The 12252-nt window shown below is 43.7% G+C and overlaps 1 protein-coding gene across 4 annotated transcripts in view; it reads left to right on the forward strand.

The window, feature by feature from the left end:
• Slc16a12 (solute carrier family 16 member 12) overlaps positions 1-12252 on the forward strand; it is a 112083-nt gene that overhangs the window by 39380 nt on the left and 60451 nt on the right. Inside the window, exon 1 of one of the 4 annotated variants that reach the window (XM_045141883.1) lies at positions 9712-9807. The exons of 2 other annotated variants lie outside the window; for them this stretch is intronic. The gene's annotated coding sequence lies outside the window, so the exon portion shown is untranslated. Of the gene's footprint in view, positions 1-9711; positions 9808-12252 lie in introns of those variants that run through there. One more of the 4 variants, XM_045141880.1, reaches the window with a different exon arrangement.

Raw genomic sequence — 12252 nt, forward strand, 5'->3', positions numbered from 1 at the left:
AACTAGATGCACAAGGCGGCACATGTGTCTGGAGTTCCCATGCAGTAGCTAGAGGTCCTGGCATGCCCCTTCTCTCTCTCTCTCTCTCCCTCCCTTAAATAAATAAATAAATAAGTAAATAAATACATAAATAAATAAAATATAAGTTATGTATGTATAGGAAAAGTGCTCTAAAGTATTTCCTCTGAATACAATAGTGCTTATTATTATTTAAATGATTTATTTGTTTATTTGGAAGCAGAGAAAGGGAGAGACAGAGAGAGGATAGATGTGCTGGGGCTTCTTGCCACTGCAGATGAACTCCAGATGCATGTGCCACTTTGTAAACCAGGCTTTACATGGGTACTGGGGAATTGAACCCAGGCTTGCAAGCAAGCACCTTTAACTGCTGGGTCATCTCCCCCGATCTTATTATTTTTAATTGGCTTTTTTCTTGGTGTCTGTGCTTGTGTGCATGTTGTATGTGCATGTATGTGAAGATGTCCATGCTCTATGGGCACACAGCTGGAGGCTAGAGGAGGACGCCAGTTCTTTTGCTTTACTTCCTTGAGCCAGAGCCTCTCACTTACCCTGGCGGTCTCCATTTGCTGGTTAGACTGGTTGACCAGAGACCCCCTTCGGCCCTCTGTCTCCATCCCTAATAGTGCTGCGGTTACAGGCACATGTGACCACACCCGTATGTTTTTAGGTGGATGTTGGTCAAACTCAGGTCCTTATGCAGCCAATGCTGTTAACCCACTAAGCCATGTCTCCAACCCCGTGATTCTTATCACTGTCTTTTTGCTCTGTTTTCTCCTTTCCCTAAGAGCATGTGCAATAGAAAGATTCGGAATCAAGCTACTTCACTTTTGCCGTGGACAGCCATGCCCCTTTGCTTTGGCAGGGTGGGCTTCACGGGGGTCCGCACGCTTACTTTTGACTTCTGCTGCCCTGTCACGTTCCGTGTGTTGAGACCAGTCACGGTCGCCCAGGCGCTGAGGACCCGGCTGCCACGCGCTCCTCCGACCCGAGAAGCAGGAGCAGCGCTCCTGGCGGACTGGCCTATAGATGGGCACGTTAACCGGGTCCTCGCGCGCGCCTCTCTGCTGCCCTTGCCCACTTCCTCTCCACGTCTATCTTTGGCACAAAGGAAAAAATCTTTTCCTGTTTGTTCAATCACCAAGGTTTTGCTCAGTCACCTCAGTTAATCAGAACTGGAAGGAAAAGGTACTTTCTTCCTATTCTGTGAAACTCTAGGTTCTGTGATTTTTCCCATGAATTTAAGACCCTCACATCAGCTTAAAGAGCAGTAAAGTTGTACCAATTAAAAAAAAAAAAAGGTGCAAGAAATACTGTCATGGAGCCAGTTACTCCGTCTTAAACATGAGGACTGTCTACTTTCTACTAGCGTAATTCATTCTTTCTTGACAGTTGCTGCGCGTGACGCTGCGCAGTCTGGGTGGAGACTTAGAACGCGCACCTTCCGTGTGAGCTTGCTGAGCCAGCAGGTGATGAGGATGGGCCCAGCTACTTAAGGGCTATTTTGTAACTAACTAAAAGAGTAGACAAGGTTTATTGTTTTAACCAAACATCATTGACCTTTTATGGGGATTTTGTTGTTTTCACGTAATTCTGGCTGCCACCTTTCATCCCAGCACTCAGGAGGCAGAGGTAGGAGGATCACTGTGAGTTCGAGGCCACCCTGAGATTACATAGTGAGTTCCAGGTCAACCTGGACTAGAGTCACACCCTACCTCGAAAAACCAAAAAAAAGGTAGAGGAAAAGAGATGGTTGAAGCCACCTGAGTATGTGCTATCAGGACTGGTGCTGCTTTTTGTGCAGACCAGGGAATGAGGAGCTAGACCATCATGATGAGGGCTTGTGGGCCACTTAGTGGCGAGGGCTTGAAGCTGCGGAGAGACTCTGGTGGGAGGCTCAGGAGCATTTGCTTCCTAGCCATTTCATACCCGCCTTTCCCCGAGCGCTTCCTCCTCAGGTCCAGACTTCTTCCAGGAGAAGCCTGTGGGATAGGCTTTCTGTCATCTTCCTCCCTTGCTTTCAGCCTTTTGGAACCGAGGCTCATCCTCCTGCACTGTCTCTTCTCGGGTCACCTGTTCTTACCCATCACAGAGGCCCTGACTAGTACAGGCCTTAGTGGCCCAAATGGGATCAGGACCTTGCAAATTCCACTGACAGCATCTTTCTCCATCTCACTGTGGGCTTGTCCTCTCCAGTCACAGAGGGTATCAAGTTTACCATGATGTCTGAGTTTGGATTTTTCAACTTTGCAAAAGTGATGTGCAATCAGTACAAACTGCAGCTCAGATTTGAATTTCAAACTTAAAAAAAAAACACCTTACTAATTTATTTAAGAGAGAGAGAGAGGGAGATGAGTATGGGTGCATCAGGGCTTCCTGCTACTGCAAGTGAACTCTGGATGCATGTGTCTCTTTGTGCATCTGGCTTCATGTGGGTGCTGGGGAATCGAACCAGAGCCATCAGACTTTGCAAGCAAGTGCCTTTAACCGTTGAACCATCCCTCCAGTACTGAATTTCAAATTTTCCTCAGGCTTGGACACACTCTTCTATTGGGTAGTGGCAGAGAGCCACAACTCCGAGTCAACCAGTGCCCACCACGGAGGAGAATCCATACTCCACAGTGTCCCTGGTTGCCTGTGATTTGGGCACATAGAACCCATGTGTGTATATGTGATATGTTCAATTTTATTATTATTATTATTTGGTTTTTCGAGGTAGGGTCTCACTCTAGCTCAGGCTGACCTGCAATTCACTATGTAGTCTCAGGGTGGCCTCAAACTCACTGTGATCCTCCTACCTCTGCCTCCAGAGTGCTGGGATTAAAGGGTGCACTACCATGTCCGGCCAAATTTAATTATAAAGTGGGTGTTGTGCTAGGTTATTTTGCCCAGCTGTGGTCTAGTGTTAGTATTTGGGATATGTTAAAGGGAGTCTAGGTTATAATAGGATGTTTCAAAGTTTAGGTCTATATTAGATGTATTTTTGACTTATGATGTTTCCCTCCCTCCCTCCCTCCCTTCTTTTCTTCCTCTCTCTTTTGCTCTTACCTTCTCTGTTTCTTTCTTTTTCCATATTAGGTGAGCCCTCAACTACTGAGCTATGCTTCCAGCCCCTTGACCTACTGTGGTGGTCTGGCCCCCATAGACTCAGGCGTTTTGTTAAGATTGAGCTTGTAACTTGTGTCTCCAGTGGAAGGAGCCCTTCCGGGGAAGAGGTCTGTCACTGGGGCTGATCTTGAGTCCAGCCCTTAGGTGTGAAAAGAACAGTTGAAGCTCTGGCTCTGGTGTTTGCTACTTGCTGCAATCCTGTCTCTCTGCTTGGATCTGTGGATGCGAGCCTGCTTCTGATGGTGTTCTCCTGGATTCTGTAAGCCTGAAATAAACTCTTTCCTCTGCTAAGCTGCTCCTGGTCAGGTGTTTCCCAGCAACAAGAAAGTACATGGAAGGCCTATGATATTTAATTTTTTTGTGTGGATGCACCAAGATGTATGTATATACTGTGCACACTGCCACCTCTCTTTACTCATCTGACCCCCTGACATTTTTTTAGTCACTGCATATGACTCACCTGTCTTTGTCTCTTCTTTGTTTAGGTACACTTGGAACTCTGCAGGTCTCATGTCTTTCTGGACCTCCCCTTTTCCCTCCTCACCCCCATAGTGTGCATTAATTCAGGTTTCATCTGCTTCTTCAGGCTGAGCATCCACATAGAAAAGCAAAGAACCTTGAAGAGTACAGTCTTCCACAGGCTAATAGGATTTTAAAGACATCTTTTATAATCTAGAGTAGGATTGGAGTAGCAACTATGGATAAAAAAACATCACCTTGTGTGTTTTCTTTTTTGTGTTAGAGTGAGTTGCCTCCTATTTATTTTTGTTTATGTTTATTTATTTATTTGAGAGAGACAGAGAGAGAATGGGTGCGCCAGGGCCTCCAGCCACTGCAAATGAACTCCCCAGCCACTGCAAATGAACTCCAGACGCGTGTGCCCCCTTGTGCATCTGGCTAAGGTGGATCCTGGGGAATTGAGCCTCAAACTGAGGTCCTTAGGCTTCACAGGCAAGCGCTTAACTGCTAAGCCATCTCTCCAGCCCCTTGCCTCCTATTTTTTTTTTAAATTTTTTGTTTTATGTTTATTTATTTATTTGAAAGTGACAGACAGAGAAAGAGGCAGAGAGAGAGAGTGAGAGAGAATGGGCATGCCAGGGCCTTCAGCCACTGCAAACAAACTCCAGACGCATGTGCCCCCTTGTGCATCTGGCTAACATGGGTCCTAGGGAACTGAGCCTCGAACCAGGGTCCTTAGACATCACAGGCAAGCGCTTAACCGTTAAGCCATCTCTCCAGCCCCTTGCCTCCTATTTTTAACAAATAAAACAAAACTCCATTTATATAATGATGCTAATTAAAGACCTACCACTTTAGTAAGGTATATTTAATATAAAAAGAATATAATACAAAAATCAATGCCAGTTACAAGAGAAATAAATTTTTGACATATTTATTATTTATTATAGCATCTGTGATATGCAAAGGAAGCACTGCCTTATCCTCTTAATGCCTGGTGTTTTAACTGACCAGGGTCTGCATTTGAAACCATTTGCTGGAGAGAGATGAACTAAACATCTAATGTCACAAGATGAAGGAATCATGTGGTCCTGACCTCAGGATGTAATTCTGATAGTAGATAGAACACGATTTCCTTGTACTTTTTCCTCCCTCTCTCCTTCCCTCCCTTTTTTTCTCTTTTCTTTCTGTCTCTTTGAGACAGAGTATCACTATAGCTCAGGTGATCTGGAACTTACTCTTGTAGCCCAGGATAGCCTCAAACTCAAGGTGCTCTTCCTAACTCAGACTAGGCCTCAGCTAGTGAATGTACCCACAACCTGGTTCTGGGTTGTCTTGAGAATATTTCTGTGGGCCCACTGTTGCCTGCATTCTAGCTTCAAATGGTCATTTTAGTGTATAATACCTTTCCTGCCCCTGAGACAGATTTTTAAATATTTTTAAAATTTATTTTATTTATTTGAGAGGGGGGGGGAGAGAGAGATAGAGATAGAGAGACAGAAACACGGGGGATGGGCAAGCTAGGGCCTTTAGCTGCTACAAACAAACTCCAAACCCATAAGCCTCTTTGTGTATCTGACTTACGTGGGTCCTGGGGAATTGAACCTGGATCCTTTGGCTTTGCAGGCAAGTGCCTTACCTGGTAAGCAATCACTCCAGTCCTTGTGGGACAGATTTTAAATGATTGAGCACCTGAGCTATGTGAGCAGCCAACCTAGGTGAATTAAAAGCAGCAAAATAAAGACAGAATGATCTTCATTTTCAGCTTCAATACACATTTGTTGTTGGTGGTAGGGCTTTTATATGCTATGCATGTTCTTGGAATCCTGCATCAAGTAAGATAGGGAGGAGTCCCTTCATTATGGAGTGTACAGTGTCATGCTGAAGAGAAACAACGAAAAGCAACAAGTGTTCAGTGAAGTGAACAAGCCTAACCCAGTAGACGGCCACGAGGGATGGAGGGTGGAAGCATTACAGTCAGTGTGGTGGAAAATGCGTATTTCAGATACATTTGAGTATTGGAATAAAGGAGATGGCTTTGTGAAGACAGAACGTATTATAGGCAAAAAGAGTGGTGTAAAGACCCTGAGGCAGGAATGAAGTTGGCATTTGCCGAGAACAGAAAGAAGGCTTGGGAGGCTGGTCCATTTAGACTGAGGGAAAGAGAGGTATGGCAGGAGGCGAGGTTTGAAGACTTGAAGGGGGTCAGGTCCTTCGTGGTACTGCAGACAGGGGCAGCGCTGTGCAGGCAATGTGGAAATCACTAAAGAGTTTTAAGCAGGGCTGGAGAGATGGCTTAGCGGTTAAGCGCTTGCCTGTGAAGCCTAAGGACCCCGGTTCGAGGCTCGGTTCCCCAGGTCCCACGTTAGCCAGATGCACAAGGGGTGCATGCGTCTGGAGTTCGTTTGCAGAGGCTGGAGGCCCCGGCACGCCCACTCTCTCTCTCTCCCTCCATCTGTCTTTCTCTCTGTGTCTGTTGCTCTCAAATAAATAAATAAAAAATGAACAAAAAAATATTTTTTTTAAAAAAAGAGTTTTAAGCAGTGATATACAGTCCAACAAAGAGTGCTGCCTTCTACTCAATTTTATGTCTTGTTTAATCTAAAAACGTCTTCTGACATGTGTCACAGTACCTGCTGTAAGAATGCTATTGAAGGAGCTGGAGAGATGGCTTAGCGGTTAAGCGCTTGCCTGTGAAGCCTAAGGACCCCAGTTCGAGGCTCAATTCCCCAGGACCCACGTTAGCCAGATGCACAAGGGGGCGCATGCGTCTGGAGTTCGTTTGCAGGGGCTGGAGGCCCTGGTGCACCCATTCTCTCTCTCTCTGTGTCTCTGTCACTCTCAACGAAATAAATAAAAATAAACAAAAAGAAAATTAAAAAAAGAATGCTATTGAAGATGTTACTGTTATGTTACAGGGTTTCTATGAGGAGTTGAGAATTAAAGACTGCAGTGTTCGAATCCCAGCACCAGTGGAATTTGTAGAGATAGTGAACCCACTCCCCCATGCAAGGTTTGAACACCCACGTGACCTTCAGTGAGTTGTTGACATATTTCTGTTTTCCTACCTGGAAGACGGTGCTTTCCTGAGCGCGGAGTGTTGGTGACGGTCTGTGGGCTTTCCCCGGAAGCCTGCCTCAGCGCCCTCTCGTGCTTGCTGCTCACACCTAGGCTGGCAAAGTAGAGGTCATGTGGAATACCTCTCTTTAGCTTTGATGGAAAGTACTAGTTTTTCAAAGTAATTGTACCAAAGTTTCACTTTTACCAATTGTATGTGAAAGTACTCTTTGCTTCCTGTCTTTACCAACATTTGCTATTACCATTGTGTATGATTTCTTGATATGACTCTGGTGTGTGTGTGTATTTCATTAACATTATATAAACACATGCATTTCATAGTTCTTATTAACATCTTGAATTGGTGTGAGAAGTTTGTAATTTTGTGCGTGTGTGGTTTAGGTCGATGTGTGTATGTGTTCATGTGTGTACCACTTATGTATGCAGGAACACGTGCTCCTTCCTCTGTTGCTCTCCCCCTTATTTATTTATGTTTGGTTTTTCGAGGTAGGGTCTCACTCTAGCCCAGGCTGACCTGGAATTCACTATGCAGTCTCAGGGTGGCCTCGAGCTCATGGCAATCCTCCTACCTCTGCCTCCCGAGGGCTGGGATTAAAGGCGTGTGCCACCATGCCCGGCTTTAAGTATTTCGTTATAGCCAGGAGGCTATTCTTGTCTTATTTTTGCACCATCCTTGGTCTATTTGAACTTATTAACTGCAGAACTTTTCTTGAATTTTCCTTCATGTACTTCCCGTCCTCCCAGGCTCTGGATTGTTCTTGTTTCCTCTGAGTTAATGTCTTTTATGAATTGCATATCCTATTTAATATGATAATTAATATAATCGCTAATTATGTTAATGATTGACTTCTTAATTACTTGATGATCTTTGGTTGTCCGTTCATCTCCGAATGAGTCACTGAAGGCTGAACAGAAGGCGAGGCGAGTTGGCAAGTCGTGTGGCTGAGCAAGAGCCTTGCAGAGAGTTACTGCGTGTGGTTGAGTCACACTTCCAAGTTTCAGGATCTCACTTTGGCCCACTTCTCCAAAGACATTTTTGTATTTACCCAACCACTGTAGGCCTGGCTATAAGTGTTCTTGGGGTCACATGGGGCCAGGTTTTGGGACCAAGGGATTGCACCAGTGAGCATGGTGATCCACCTGCTTTGGTCTGGTGCTTAACCTTGCTTCACTAACCCCATCTGTATCTGATCCAAAAAAACAAAATAAAACAAAAACCAAATCTGGAGCCTTTTCACAGAGTAAATCCATAGCAGCTTGCTTCTAGAAAGGAAGGCTAATTTTGGAGGGTTGTGAGTGACAGGAATTGTTTAAAACTTCCCATCAACTTTATGTTTAGCTCATCTCAGAGTCACTGTCTTTGAGATTCTCTGTTCTTTCATTACTGGGTCTTTTCTTGGTGTTGCAAGTAATATACATCTTATTACTTCTTAGTAGAGCCTACCTGTCATTGTTTGAGCGTCTGTGCAAAAAGGAATGAACATGCGTTTGTTTAGACCACAGAACGCTGCCAGAGCCACCGTGGAGTGGGAGCTCGGAGCCTGAATTCTGTGTCTCATCACTGTTCCCTGTCAGATAGCATCTGCTCATCCACTTCTCAGCAACTACAGTTTCGGTGACATCTTTTGTCTGCTGTCATCCTCTCTCCTGTTCTCTTTCTCTTGTGGCTTATTTTCTTCCTTTCTATTCCTTTATCTGTGTCAGATTATCAGGGAGCAGAGGTAAATGTGTTTAATATGCTAGATTGGGTTGGAAGTCGAATGTATCACAACTTGTCTAATTCTCTGCTAATGGCAACTTATCACAAGATTTTCCAGTTACAGATAATGCTCCTCTTCAAAACATATGGGCATTTTGGGGGAGTGTTACTATCTGGCAAATTCCTAAATGTAAAAGTATTGTGTTAGAATACATTTAATCACATTTAAAACTTTTGACAGGTGTTACCAAATTAAAAAAAAAACCAGTAAACTCTCCTTCCAACAATGTAGGAGACAGAACACATTTTTTAAAATTGATAATTGGCTACATGTGCCGAACCAGTGGATTTCTTTGCTTGATTTAAAGCATGTCCTCTCGTTTATGATCTTGGTAGGTTTTCATGTTTGTTATCTAAGACACTCAACACTAAGCATACTGTATTATAGTTTTCTGAGAAAAAACATGTGGTTCGTAAGTCATTTAACTGGTTCGTTGGCAGATGTGGAGCCAGTGTGGTGGCTTCGGTTTTATTTGTTTTGGTGTGCTCGTGGGGGCTCACAACCCCTCAATTTCATAGATACTTTTAATTTCAAGTTTTACCCTTAGGGAAACCAATGATTTTGTAACAGTCTGCTTTGACGAAATTACTTTAGGAAGAAGCCTTCATTTGTCTGTTTCTGCTACAAACTCATTTTCCTGATGGTCCTGCTTCTGACATGGCTGCTGACTGATGACTTGGTTGTTTGTGCAAAAGGGGTGACACTGCATTTGTTTAGACCTGTGAGACGCTGGGAAAATAGCTGTGGGGGGGGGGGCAGGAGCTTGGAGTGAGCTAGCTTAGAGTTTGCATTCTGCCTGAGTCACACATTATTACTCACCTTGGACAAAATAGAAGAAAGCTCAGAGCCATGTTGACAAGACAAGAATCACAATGCCTTTAAAAGCAACTTCCAAGGGTACAAGTGACAGAAATCAAACTCAGCATGACAAAATCCATAAAGCAAATTCATTCACTCACCTTAACAGAGAACTTCACAGGTGGGACCTAGAATGAAATTCAGCTGTTTGAACAGTTTCAGGAATATTTATTCCCCCCCCGCCCACTCCTATGCTTTCCTGAGCTGGCTCAGTGGAGATAAAATTGGCCACCAGTAGCTCTATGATTACTTTCTGTGATGTGGGAACCTGTGCAAAGAAGGTACTTCCTCCTAGTTGTTCAGTCAAATGTCCCTGGGCTGTCTTATTGGGCTAGCTTTGTTTATAAAGCTCTCAATGAATCATTGTTTCTCACTGGCTAAGCCTCTCCAGGAACATGTAGCTGGTGCTGGTGCTCAGAGGAAAGGCTGGACATTGGGCTCATTAGCTTTCTCTGCACCTTCATTTGATTGTACTGAAGCTTCATACAGCATTTGTGAATATAAGCTCCATGGCTCTATACAAGAAGTAAGTTGTCCATTTTGTTTTGGGCATACTCTAATGACTAATTGATACAGGCTTACCTATACATTACTTATAGTTAATTTTTGCATGTTGTGTTGATTGGCTCGTTCCTATTCATGTATACATAAGTATTATTATGTCAGGCTATGCACAATAAAGGATGGGTTCAAGAGAAGACTAATAGCAACTTTTAGTGGAGAATTTATCACTACATTTATATCTCATTTAAAATGTCTTGGCCAATGAAGTAGTCCTGGAAGACTCTTAAATCTTGGTGTGTAATGATGATGCTCACTTACCATATATATAGCTTTAAAGCAATGAAATTGATCATTTCTTGTAAATATGACCCCATGAGCAAAAGAAGCCAGCAGGACATGGGGACATGATGTTAGCCTTAAAGTGGGAGAGCGTCTTCTTCCAGGTATTTCCTCTGTCCTTGGCTTATCTATTGTGATATTAACTGTGAATTAATCTAAACTTTTAAATGACTATATAGTGTTTGTATATATATATATATATATACATATATACATTTAATTGACTATATATAGTATATATAAAGTTAATTGATTACATATAGTGTATACATATATATATAAATTTAATTGACTATATATATGAACACACAAAATGATCCAAATTCCTTCCCACCAAATCCTTTGTTCCCCTTTCCATTGAATGCCTTCTTCTTTACAACCAGTCCCTCTTCCATGTTTTTTTGTTATTTTTTAAATATATATTTCATTCATTTATTTTATTTTTTTCTCTCCCATGTTTAAAATTTTTTAATTTTTATTTATTTATTTGAGAGAAAGAGAGAGAGTGAGAGCGAGAGACAGAGCCAGAGAGAGTGCTCCAGGGTCTCTAGCCACTGCAAAGGGAACTCCAAATGTATGTGCCACCATGTGCATGTGGCTTATATGGGTTCTGGGGAATTGAATCTGGATCCTTAGGCTTTGCAGGCAAATTCCTTGACCACCAAGCCATCTTTCCAGTCCACCCTCTTCTATTTTTATGATATCTTTTCCCTGATCCTGTTATGCAGGTTTGTGTAGGTAGATTCAGCCACTGTGAGGACAATGAATATCAAGGCCACTTTGTGTCTGGAAGACCTTATGGTAATACACTCATGCACATCTTTTGGCTTTTATATTCTTTTAAAAAAAATTTTTAGGGCTGGAGAGATGGCTTATCGGTTAAGCGCTTGCCTGTGAAGCCTAAGGACCCCCGTTCGGGGCTCTATTCTCCAGGACCCGCGTTAGCCAGATGCACAAGGGGGCGCATGCATCTGGAGGGAGTTCGTTTGTAGTGGCTGGAAGCCCTGGAGCTCCCATTCTCTCTCTCTCTCTCTCTCTCTCTCTCTCTCTCTCTCTATATATATATATATATATATATATATATATATATATATATGCCTCTTTCTCTGACACTCTCAAATAAATAAATAAAAATGAACAAAAAATTTTTTTTTTAAATATCTTATTTTTATTTACTAGAATGAGAGAGGCAGATCAAAAGAGAAAATGAGTGATCCAGGGCCTCCAGTTACTGCAAACAAACTCCAGACGCATGCACCACCTTGAGCATCTGGCTTATGTGGGTTCTGGGAAATTGAACCTGGGTCCTTTGGCTTTGCAGGCAAGCACCTTAACCACTAAGCCATCTCTCCAGCCCAGGTCTTACATTCTTTCTGCCACCTCTCCCTGTGTTTTTGAAGGTGTGATAGAGGTGTCGCCCTTCGTGCTGAACTAAGTGTCGCTGTCACTTCTTGGTAGCACTTTGGTGATGTAACCGGGGTCCTGGGGTTTTGGAAAAGTCCTTAAACTCCAAACCCTGAGTTTGCATCTGTTTTTATCAAAGAATTGGGATAAACAGACTGCGACGGATAGCTATTAAACTGTTACATTTATTCAGGGAGGTCAGGGGACCAAGGAAAAGTCTGCAAGCTGAGGAAGGAAGAATCAATACACCCAACGTGCTCTGAGAGCCCATTTGGGAGTTGAGCATGGGCCTGGAAAAAACATCGAAAAGGGATGTTACTAGATTTAGAGTGGAACAGAAAAGAAAATACAGAGAGCTCCTGGCATGTGGGGTCTGAGTCCCCCCACCTCCAATTTCAGCCCATTTGGGCTGAGATGAGGGGGGGGGGGGCTTACCAGAGCAGAGGTCTGGGAGTTCAGGAGAGGTGAAAAGCCAGCAAGCAACCCTTCCCACCTGGTAAGGATCTACTGACAGTCTTACTGTGGTGGCCTTTATCTTCAAGATCAGGTGGAACTGAGGGAGAGCTGATTGGCCCGGACTGGCGTGGCGCATGGGGCGAGAGAGCTGATTGGGTGAGAGTGCGGCAGACCCTGAATCACGGTTCTGCTGCTGCTGCTGCGGGGCCGCTGTGTGATGTGGCTAAGAAGTCCGAGGAGCCCTTGTGTTCCAAATGGCAGACGGAGA

Source organism: Jaculus jaculus, chromosome 1 (genome assembly GCF_020740685.1).
Source record: "Jaculus jaculus isolate mJacJac1 chromosome 1, mJacJac1.mat.Y.cur, whole genome shotgun sequence".
NCBI lineage: Eukaryota > Metazoa > Chordata > Mammalia > Rodentia > Dipodidae > Jaculus > Jaculus jaculus.